General features: G+C 40.6%; 1 pseudogene; it reads left to right on the top strand.

The window, feature by feature from the left end:
• Positions 1 to 6601: 6601 nt before the first annotated feature.
• On the top strand, positions 6602 to 6693 carry LOC123571463 (U6 spliceosomal RNA; annotated as a pseudogene).
• The last annotated feature ends 4088 nt before the right edge of the window (positions 6694 to 10781 follow it).

Here is a 10781-nt window from a genome sequence, read left to right as displayed (position 1 = left end):
GGTGATCATTAATGAGTGAAAAGTGATTAGCTGGCTGGGCATGGTGGCTCACACCTATAATCTCAGCACTTTGGGAGGCCACAGTGGGTGGATCACTTGAGGCCAGGATTTTGAGACCAGCCTGGGCAACATGGTAAAACACCATCTCTACTAAAAAATACACAAATTAGCCAGGCATGGTGGAAGGTGCCTGTAATCCCAGCTACTCAGGAGGCTGAGGCAGGAGAATCACTTGAACCCAGGAGGCGGAGGTTGCAGTGAGCCAAAATCATGCCACTGCACTCCAGCCTGGGCAACAGAGCAAGATTCTATCTCAGAAAAAAAAAAAAGCATAAAAGAAAGCTGATTAGCCATGTATAAGTATTGTATAATGTTAGAGAATATGACTGCTCATTTTTTATTTCCTTTGTGAGCTCACATGTTATCAATACAATATCTCAATAAATAGAAAGTCTATAGAGAATATTAAATTCATGTAGAAGGCAAAGATAAATTATTAAAGTGGTGTAATGATAATTGTATTAGTTTTTCAGGGCTTTCATACAATATTCCTATAAACTAGGTGGCTCCAAGCAACAAAAATTTATCTCTCACAGTTTTGGAGTCCAGAAGTTCAAAGTCAAAGTGTTGGCAGGGCGACACTTTCTTTGGACGTCCTAGCAGAGTAATTGTTCCTTGTCTCTTCCAGCTTCTGGGTAGTTGTTGGCATTAATTGGTTTGTGGCCACCTCTCTCTCTACTCCGTGTTCTCATAGCCTTCCCCTCTGTATGTCTGTAAATTCCCCTACCTCTCATAAGTGTCAAAAAGTCTACTGAAAAAGATTTTCTTTTAAGAAAACCAAAAGAGACTTTATTCCAGTAAACAGTTTGCAAACCAGGGAGACACAGTCTTCTGTATAAAACAAAGATGCATTCAGAGAGAAGGGAGGGTTATTTTATTTTATTTTTTTGCCTTCCTTTAACTGAGAGTGCCCTGAGTGGAAGAGTGATTATCCTTTATAGACGAAGTTCCACCCAAGTTTCCCATTCTGGTCCACTTATGTAAATAAAGAAAGCAAACTTGCTCAGTTCTAATTCCTTGACTTGCTCAGTTCTGATTGGTCCACACAGGTCACAGTCTATTGGCTGATTCTGGCAACATAAACAGGAACAGACAGTTATGAAAGTCCCAAAGTTAAGCGAGCATGGAGTTTTCCAGGACTGCAAATTATGTGCGTGACCTCTAGTAAGCAAATGGCCTGTTGGCTCTGTTTTTAATTTAGGCCCAGTTAGCCACTCAGCGTCCATCTTAGAGGACTGGCTCTTTCAGGGTTCACATTTGAATGCATTTAGGGTCCACCCAAATAATCCAGGATAAGCTCCTTCTCTTAATATCCTTAACATAATCATGTATTTTGCCATGTAAAGTAATACTCACAGGTTCTAGGAATTAGGACATGGGCATTTCCTGTTGGGGACTACCATCCATTCCACTACAATAACATAGGAAATACATTCTCAAAAGTAATTTTGATTATTTTACCATCTTTAAGTAGTGTTACACACAGGGATGATCCAGCGGCAGCAGGCTAGACAGGAGAACCACACAGCCTAGTGGTGGTGGATTGGGCAGGAGAACCACAAAGGCTGCAAACAGCATGTAGTTCATATAGCATTTTCACCTAGTATCGTCCCCCTACGAACCTCCAAAACAAAAGGCCCCCATACAGCCTGCATTCCACAGGAGAGGGTAGTGGGAGGCTCAGATGTTCCTTATAGATAAGTAATGAATCTCCGTGTTGGCCCCTACCAGATTTATAAGCTCAGAACTCTAAACATGCATTCAGGTGCATCTGCCATACAGGGTCATTCTCACAGTATGCTTAAGTTATTGCTGTCAGGCATGTTTACCATACACAGATGTATCTACCATACAACTGCATATGAATAAACTTCTGGATAAAACAGGCAGCAGTGGAACACATGAACAGGGAAAGGAAAGGAAGTATAGGGCAAATAAATTACAGGTGAGCACAACATCTAACATGATGTCATGTTAGGCTCGGTTAAGTCAGAAATGAAAACTATCATGATGGTGTCTTTGGCAGATGGAATCATTGGTCCCACTTCTTCACCGCCTCATTGTATCCACACGTTTTGTCATGTATCTTTGTATGTCTCTCAGTAGAATTGGAGTGTATTTCCCTAACTATTTATTTGTTTTTGACACAAGGTCTCTGTCACTCAGGCTGGAGGGCAGTGGCGCAATCACAGCTCACTGCAGCCTCGATCTTCTAGGCTTAAGTGATCCTCCCACCTCAGTCTACCAAAGTAATGGCATTAGAGATGTGAGCCACTCCACTTGGTCCTGTCTCTTTCATATTAGGCTCAGACATATGATTGTCACTGGCCAAAGGGATATAAGCAAAAATGACAGCATGTCAATTCTGAACTTAGGACACAGGAGGCATTGTAGTTTTTCTACTTGCTCTCTTTTTCCCTCTGTCATCACCATCCCTTGTCTAGCCTACTGATTCTAAAAAGATGAGAGATATGTAGAGCACACCCAGACCCAGCCTTGCAGCCATCTAGCTGAACCTGGCTCAAATCAGCCAACCAACTACCAGGCAATCTGCAGATGTGTGAGCAAAAAAGATGTTTACTGTCACATACCACTGAGATTTAATGATTTTCTCTAGGCCACAATAACAACCTAATAAAATATCACAGGGGTGCTCAGAAATACAGAGATTAAGAGGCACCGCACAGAATGGATAGGAGTTCATACTTTGGGAGTCAAAGTCCAGCTCTGCCACTTAACTACCTGTGGAAATGTTAGGAAATCACTAAGCTCCCTATACCTAAATTTCCTTATTTGTGAAATAGGGATGACAGTTTATGTACCTTGTCATACTTTATAGAGTTATTGCGGTAACTAAATTAATATATATATATATAAAGTGCCAAGGATATTAGCTTGCACACAGGAAACACTAGATAAGTATTTGTTTATGATTATGATTATGATCATTGTCATCCACTAGGACCTATAACTAGTCTTTGAACCAATAATAAATGTCATAGAGAATTGCCAAAAAGTAGTACAAATATTCAGTAGCAATATGCATTCTCCCCAAAACCATATGAAAGTCACCCTTTCTATACAACCTCAAAATAATAAGAATTATAAATCAGTTTTTTTGTTTTTGTTTTTGTTTGTTTGTTTCTTTGGAGAGAGAGTTTTGCTCTTGTTGCCCAGGTTGGAGTCCAGTGGCATAATCTTGGCTCACTGCAACCTCTGCCTCCCGGGTTCAAGCGATTCTCCTGCCTCAGCCTCCCGAGTAGCTGGGATTACAGGCACCTGGCTAATTTTTTGTGTTTTTAGTAGAGACGGGATTTCACCATGTTGACCATCCTAGCCAGGCTGGTCTCGAACTCCTCAACTAAGGTGACCCACCCACCTCAGCCTCCCAAATGCTGGAATTACAGGTGTGAGCCACCGTGCCCAGCCTTATAAATCTGTTTTTAACCTTTGCCAATGTGGAACACGAACAACCATATTTCAGTAGTATTTTTAAAAGACATAGCCCCCTGGCTGGGCACATTGGCTCACACCTGTAATCCCAGCACTTTGAGAGGCCAAGGTGGGTGGATCACTTGAAGCAAGGAATTGGAGAGCAGCCTGGCCAACATGGCAAAACCCCGTCTCTACTAGAAATAAAAAAATTAGCCAGGCATGGTGGCGCACACCCACAGTCTCAACTACTTGGAAGGCTGAGGCACGAGAATCGCTTGAACCTGGGAGTCAGAGGTTGCAGTGAGCCAAGATCACCGTTGCACTCCAGTCTGGACAACAGGGTGAGACCCTGTCTCAAAAAAATAAAAATAAAAATAAAAATAAAAAATAAAAAGAAAGAAAAAAAAGGCATATCCATAAGCATTAGCCAGATAAAGTATCTGTTTAAATATTTATAGCTTGTTTTATTTCCTGTGTGTTTCCTGATCATATCAATGACCCATTTGGATCAATGGCCTATTGACAAACCAACAATCAATGGTGGTTTGTCATTAAATATTTTATTTTTTGGGAGCCACTATTATATTATGTAAATCCAGACTTTGTCTGGTTTTATAATGCAAATGTTTTTCAGAGTTTAGTATTTTGTTTACGGTGTCTTTCATCACACAGAGTTTTTTTTTTTTTCCCATTTAATCAGCTCTGCCAAACTTTTATTATATAAATATGGATTTTCTATCAGGTTTAGAAAATAATTTCTTATATTTTATTGTGAGAATTTTATTTTATTTTATTTTAATTTTTTGAGACGGAGTTTCACTCTTGTTGCCCAGGCTGGAGTGCAATGGTGCGATCTCGGCTCACCGCAACCTCCACCTCCCAGGTTCAAGCAATTTTCCTGCCTCAGCCTCCAGAATAGCTGGGATTACAGGCATGCACCACCATGCCCGGCTAATTTTGTATTTTTAGTAGAGATGGGGTTTCTCCATGTTGAGGCTGGTCTTGAACTCCTGACCTCAGATGATCCACCCGCCTTGGCTTCCCAAAGTGCTAGGATTACAGGCGTGAGCCACCGCCTCCAGCTGAGAATTTTAAAACATTGTTTTTTTATATTTCTGATTTAAAAGTATTACATGCTCATTATAAAAATGCAGAAAATTATGCTGAAGGAGAAAAAGGGTGAATCCTATGACTCATGATATTCACTTTGAAGATTTGCATTTGACTCTGACAGAAATTCCCTATGCATGAGATACATTCAGTTAAGTTTTTGTTTTTGTTTTTTGTTTTGTTTTGTTTTGTTGTTTTTTTGTTTGTTTTTGTTTTTGTTTCTATTTTTTTGTTGTTGTTGTTTTTGTTGTTGTTGTTGAGACGGTGTCTTACTCTGTCACCCAGGCTGGAGTGCAGTGGCATGATCTCGGCTCACTGCAACCTCTGCCTCTCGGGTTCAAGCGATTCTTCCACCTCAGCCTCCCGAGTCGCTGGGACTACAGGCACACACTACCACGCCCAGCTAATTTTTGTATTTTTAGTAGAGATGGGATTTCACCATGTTAGCCAGGCTGGTCTCAAACTCCTGACCTCATGATCTGGCCACCTCAGCCTCCCAAAGTGCTGGGATTACAGGTGTGAGCCACCGCGCCTGGCCCCAGTTAGGAATATTTTAATGGGAGTGTCTTATTCATGCAGTTACGTAAGCTATTTTGTTCATTTTTATAAATATCATTAACATCTATCCATATCATAAATAAATATTTATATCCTACTTTTTTTTTTTTTAAGTAAAGATGAGGTCTTGCTATGTTGCTCAGGCTGGTCCTGAACCCCTAAGCTTAAGCAATCCTACTGCCTCCGCCTCCCAAAGTGCTGGGATTACAGGTTGAGCCACCATGCCGAGCCTACATTCTACTTTTTTTCTTATAATTTTATCACATTATAATTCAACTACGGAATCATATATTGGTTGGCACTTAAGTTGGGCAGGATGAGCACTATATCTATTCTAAGAAACTGTATGCTTGATTCACAGAGGCTTCTGGGTAACTGCTTACAGTTCAGAAACTTACTTGGACCAGGCTGAGTTGGCCTAGGGAAGGCTGGAAGTGATAAATGAAGATTTTGTTCAACCTGAGTATAATGTGCTACACTGCAGTTTGTAGTCATAATGCATACAGTACACACATAGAGTGCAACCCTATGATTGAGGAGAGGCACTCCACTTTGATGCAGAGGTTGCTGGTACATATCCAGCCTATCCTATTCTGTTTGTAATGTGACTCATTAGCTTCCAGAAGGTCTGGTATGGCTCTCACTCACTAAAGTATTACATCTGCAAAATTGTGTCTCCACCTTCCATCATTCCACCATCACTACCCTTGCTGCCTGATGAGGATCAGAAGTTCAGATGCTTATATCTCTGCACTCAAGAGCACAGCTTATCTTTGAGTTGTGTATGCCGACTACAATGCCTTTCTTCTATGTCATTTGCAGAAGTAAACCTTAGTTGATTTACTTAGATGGTGTCTGTCTGAGCTTTCTGTCCATACAATCCTACTATGGTTATTTGTCAATCAGTGGATGTATAGGCGTTTAAAGAACATCTCCATAGATAATTAAACAATGTGTACACATCTGAACATTTCACATAGATGAAGTGTCATGTATGGAATTACCTGGTGAGGCAGGATTATCAAATAAGCCAACTGCCTTCAAGAAAACTTGTACCAAGGGATTCACTTGCTGTGGATGAGACTAAGTACTTTGCTGCTCCCTGGCCAGAACTGAGTAAAATTAAGATTTTACACTTGGCCAGTTTGACAGGCCAGAAGTAATAGTAGTTCACTCTTGTCCTTTGCATCATCATGACAGCTATTGAGTTAAAAAATAGCCAGTTGACACAGACGTTACAAACACAAACTTAGAATTGAACAGACCCAAGGAGGAACCCAGTTCCACCTCTTGATTTGGGCACGATTTTAGGCCGGTTTCTTACTCATTCCATGCATAGGTTATTTCCTTTGTAAAATGGGCATAACACTTAGGTCACAGAGGAGAGGTCAGAACTAGCAAATCTCACTCACAAATTAAGCACTCAAACATGCTTCTTGTGCTCACTTCAGCAGCACATATACTAAAATTGGAAAGATAAAGAGAAGATACATGGATAACATGCAAATTTGTGAAGTGTTCTATATTTTTCATGTTTATGGTTTGGAAGAATCAATATTGTTAAAATTTTCATACTACCCAAAGCAATCTACAGATTAGATGCAATCCCTATTAAAATACTAATAACATTCATCACAGAAATAGAAAAAACAATTATAAAATTTATGTGGAACTACAGAAGACCCAGAATAACCAAAGTTATCCTAAGCAAGAAGAACAAAGTTGGAGGAATCACATTAGCTGACTTCAAATTATACTACAGAGCTACAATAATCAAAACAGCATAGTACCAGCACAAAAACAGACACATAGACCAGTGGAACAGAATAGAGAACTCAGAAACAAATTCACACACCTATAGTGAACTCATTTTTGACAAGGTGCCAAGAACATATGCTGGGGAAAGACAGTCTCTTCAATTAATGGTGCTGGGAAAACTGGATGTCCATATGCAGAAGAATGAAATTAGACTCCTATGTCTCACCATATACAAAAATCAAATCAAAATGAATTAAAGACTTAAATCTAACACCTCCAACTATGAAACTACTACAAGAAAACATATGGAAAACTCTCCAGGACATTGGTCTGGGCAGAGATTTCTTGAGCAATACCCCACAAGCACAGTCAATCGAAGCAAACATGGACAAATGGAATCACACCAAGTTAGAAAGCTTGTGCACAGCAAAGGATACAATCAAAGTGAAGAGACAATCCATAGGATGAGAGAAATATTTGCAAACTACCCCTCTGACAAGCAATTAATCACCAGAATATGTAAGGAACTCAGACAACTCTATAGGAAAAAATATCATAATATGATCCAGAAATGGGCAAAAGATTCGAATAGACATTTCTCAAAAGAAGACATACAAATGACAACAGCATTTAAAAGATGCTCAACATCACTGATCATCAGAGAAATGCAAATTAAAACTACAATGAGATATCATCCCATCCAGCTAAAATGGCTTCTGTCCCAAAGACAGACAATAATGAATGCTGGTGCGGATATGGAGAAAAGGTGGGAATGTAAATTAGTACACTCTTGGTGGGAATATAAATTAGTACAACCACTATGGAGAACAGCTTGGAGGTTCCTCAAAATATAAAAATTGAGCTACCATAAGATCCAGCAACCCCGCTGCTGGGTAAATAACCAAAAGGAGGAAAATCAGTAGATATCTGTACTCTTATATTTGTTGCAGCACTGTTCACAATAGCTAAGATTTGGAGGGAAGCTAAGTGTTCATCAGCAGATGAAGGGATAAAGAAAATGTGGTACATACACACAACAGAGTACTATGCAGCCATAAAAAAAAAAAATGAGATCCACTCATTTGCAACAACATGGATAGAACCAGAGATCATGTTAAGTGAAATAATTGAGGCCCTGAAAGACTAACATCACATGTTCTTACTTATTTGGGGATCTAAAAATAAAATCAATTGAATTAATGGACATGGAGAGTAGAAGAATGATTACCAGAGGCTGGGAAGGATAGTGGGGGGTTTGTGGCAGAGGTGAGGATGGTTAATGGATACAAAAAAAAAAAAAAAATAGAAAGAATGAATAAGACCTACTATTTGATATCACAATAGAGTGACTATCGCCAATAATAACTTAATTGTAGCCAGGCACAGTGGCTCACGCCTGTAATCCCAGCACTTTGGGAGGCCAAGGCAGGCAGATCACCTGAGGTCCAGAGTTTGAGACCAGCCTGGCCAACATGGTGAAACCCCGTCTCTACTAAAATTACAAAAATTAGCCGGGTGTGGTGGTATGTGCCTGTAATCCAAGCTACTTGGGAGGCTGAGGCAGGAGAATCACTTGAAACTGGGAGGTGGATGTGGCGGTGAGCCAAGATCACGCCACTGCACTCCAGCTTTGGAGATAGAGTGAGACTCCGTCTCAAATAAATAAATAAATAAATAAAAATAACTTAATTGTAAATTTTTAAATAACTTATAGAGTATAATTGGATTGTATATAACTCAAAGGATAAATTCTTGAAGGAATGGATACCCTGTTATCCATGATGTGCTTATTTCACATTGCATTCCTATATCAAATCATCTCATGTAACCCATAAATATATACACCTACAATGTATATAAAAGTTATGTACCCCATAACTTTTTTTCTTTTGAGATGGAGTTTTGCTCTTGTTGCTCAGGCTGGAGTGCAATGGCATGAGCTCGGCTCATGGCAACCTCCGCCTCCTGGGTTCAAGCGATTCTCCTGCCTCAGCCTCCCAAGTAGCTTGGATTACAGGCATGTGCCACCACACCTGGCTAATTTTGTATTTTTAGTAGAGATGGGGTTTCTCCATGTTGGTCAGGTTGGTCTCGATCTCCTGACCTCGTGATCCACCCGCCTTGGCCTCCCAAAGTACTGGGATTACAGGCGTGAGCCACTGCACCTGGCCTACTTTTTTTTTTGAGACGGAGTCTCACTGTGTTGTCCAGGCTGGAGTGCAGTGGTATGATCTCAACTCACTGCAGCCTCTGCCTCTTGCATTCAAGTGATTCTCCTGCCTCAGCCTCCTGAGTAGCTGGAACTACAGGCACCCTCCACCATGCCCGACTAATTTTTATATTTTTAATAGAGACACGGTTTCGCCACATTGGCCAGGATGGCCTCAAACTCCTGAGCTCAAGTGTCCCACACACCTTGGTCTCCCAAAGTGCTGGGATTATAGGCATGAGCCACTATGCCCAGCTTTAGCTTTGGGTTTTTCCCAGATGCCCTTTATGAGGATGAGGAAGTTATCTCTATTCCTAGTTTATTGAATATTTTTATATGAAGGGGTGTTAGATTTTCTCAATTTTTTTTTCTGCAACTATTGGGATAATCATGTGATTTTTGTGGTTTTTCTTGATATAGTGTATTATATAATTTCATTTTTGGATATTAAAAGAACATTGTATTCCTGGGATAGATCACACTTGGTTATATTGTATAATTATTTTTACATGCTACTGTAGTCAACTTTCTAGTATTTTGTTGATAGTTTGTGCATCCACATTAATAGGAAATATTGGTTTGTAGTTTTCTTTTTATTTTTTCTTTTCCTTTTTTTTCTTTTTTTTTTTGACAGTGTCTTGCTCTGTTGCCCAGGCTGAAGTGCAGTGGTGTTATCATAGCTCACTCCAGCCTCAACCTCCTGGACTCAAGTGATCCTTCTGTCTCAGACTCTCAAGTAGGCGGACTACACGTGCGTGCCACCACACCTGGCTAGTTTTTGTTTATTTTTTGTAGAGACGAAGTCTGACTGTATTGCCCAGGCTGGGGCTGTCTTTTAAAAACCGCACTGAAATATGTTTGTTCCTGTATCACGTTGGCAAAGGTTAAAAAGGTTTTTTTCACTGGGTGCAGTGGCTCACGTCTGTAATCCCAGCACTTTGGGAGGCCAAGCTGGGCAGATTACCTGAGGTCAGGGGTTCGAGACCAGCCTGTCCAACATGGTGAAACCCCATCTCTACTAAAAATATAAAAATTAGCCAGGCGTGGTGGTGGGCGCCTGTAATCCCAGCTACTTGGGAGGCTGAGGCAGGAGAACTGCTTGAACCTGGGAGGCGGAGGTTGCAGTGAGCCAAGATTGTGCCACTGAACTGGGCGACAAGAGTGAGACTCCATCTCAAAATAAAATAAAATAAAATAAAATAAAATAAAATAAAATAGGCCAGGTGCAGTGGCTCACGCCTGTAATCCTAGCACTTTGGGAGGCCGAGGTGGGCAGATCACGAGGTCAGGAGATCGAGACCACCTGGCTAACACGGTGAAACCCCATCTCTAGTAAAAAATACAAAAAATTAGCTGGGTGTGGCAGTGGGTGCCTGTAGTCCCAGCTACTCAGGAGGCTGAGGCAGGAGAATTGCTTGAACCCGGGAGGCAGAGGTTGCAGTGAGCCGAGATCGTGCCATTGCACTCTGGCCTGGGAGACAGAGCGAGACTCTGTCTCAAAAAAATAAAATGAAATAAAAATAAAAATAAATAAATAAATAAAAACAATAACAACCCCAAAAAAGTTTTTTTTTTCAATGTTCAGTTTTCTTTAATGACCTCCATCTCCCTGAAGGGCAGGTTCAGGCAGCTAGGTGATGGCAAGAGATGT

The sequence above is a fragment of the Macaca fascicularis genome, chromosome X (genome assembly GCF_037993035.2).
Source record: "Macaca fascicularis isolate 582-1 chromosome X, T2T-MFA8v1.1".
NCBI classification, from domain to species: Eukaryota; Metazoa; Chordata; class Mammalia; order Primates; family Cercopithecidae; genus Macaca; species Macaca fascicularis.
Note: the sequence above shows the minus strand (reverse complement) of the source record. Positions and strands in the feature narration are given on the sequence as shown.